The sequence below is a fragment of the Arachis stenosperma genome, chromosome 3, assembly GCF_014773155.1.
Source record: "Arachis stenosperma cultivar V10309 chromosome 3, arast.V10309.gnm1.PFL2, whole genome shotgun sequence".
Classification (NCBI taxonomy): domain Eukaryota; kingdom Viridiplantae; phylum Streptophyta; class Magnoliopsida; order Fabales; family Fabaceae; genus Arachis; species Arachis stenosperma.
The window spans coordinates 66,543,734-66,544,919 of record NC_080379.1 but is presented as its reverse complement, the minus strand read 5'-3'; the positions used below and the strand labels follow the sequence as shown (position 1 = coordinate 66,544,919).

The following is a 1,186-nucleotide window of genomic DNA, read 5'->3' as shown; positions in this document are numbered from 1 at the left end:
TTAAAAATTAAATCTATCTTATCTTATCTTTTATATCATATTTTTTTCAAAATTTTATCTTTTTCAAAAATTTGATTTTAAAATATCTTTTCTAACTTCTTATCTTCTTATCTTTTCAAATTTGATTTTCAATTCTTTTTCAACTAACTATTTGACTTTTTGTTTGTTTCTTATCTTTTTCAAAACCACCTATCTACTTTTTCCTCTCTAATTTTCGAAAATATCTCATCTCTTTTTCAAAAATTCTTTTTAATTAATTAATTATTTTAAATTTTAATTTTAATTTTATCTTCCCTTTTATTTTCGAAAATCATTAACTCCTTTTCAAAATTAATTTTCGAATTCTCTCTCTCATCTTCTTCTATTTATTTATTCATTTACTAACATTTCTCTTCACCTTTCTTCATCTCCAATCACTGCCTCTATCCTTACCCTTGTGTTTGGATTCTCCTTTCTTTATTCTTTTCTTCTTCTACTAATAATAAGGATCCTCTTTACTGTGACATAGAGGATTCCTCTTCTTTTCTTGTTCTCTTCTCTTTCATATGAGTAGGAACAAGGAAAAAAGCACTCTTTTTGAAGCTGATCTTGAACCTGAAAGGACTCTGAAGAGGAAACTAAGAGAAGCTAAATTACAACAATCCAGAGGCAACCTTTCTGAAATTTTCAAACAAGAGAAAGAGATGGCAGCCGAACCCAACAACAATAATGCAAGGAGGATGCTTGGTGATTTTACTAAACCCACGTCCAAGTTTGATGGAAGAAGCATCTTAATTCCTGCCATTGGAGTAAACAACTTTGAGCTGAAACCTCAATTAGTTGCTCTAATGCAACAGAACTGCAAGTTTTATGGACTTCCATCTGAAGATCCTTACCAGTTTTTAACTGAGTTCTTGCAAATTTGTGAGACTGTTAAGACGAATGGAGTAGATCCTGAAGTCTACAGGCTCATGCTTTTCCCTTTTGCTGTAAGAGACAGAGCTAGAACATGGTTGGACTCACAACCTAAAGATAGCCTGGACTCCTGGGATAAGCTGGTCATGGCCTTCTTGGATAAATTCTTTCCTCCTCAAAAGCTGAGCAAGCTTAGAGTGGATGTTCAGACCTTCAAGCAAAAAGATGGTGAATCCCTCTATGAAGCTTGGGAAAGATACAAGCAGATGACCAAAAAGTGTCCTTCTGACAT

The 1,186-nt window shown here is 33.1% G+C and overlaps 1 non-coding gene across 1 annotated transcript; it reads right to left on the bottom strand.

The window, feature by feature from the left end:
- Positions 1 to 1,082: 1,082 nt before the first annotated feature.
- LOC130972163 (small nucleolar RNA R71) lies at positions 1,083 to 1,186 on the bottom strand. Its single transcript, XR_009083357.1, has one exon. It is a non-coding gene; the product is annotated as a small nucleolar RNA R71 (small nucleolar RNA).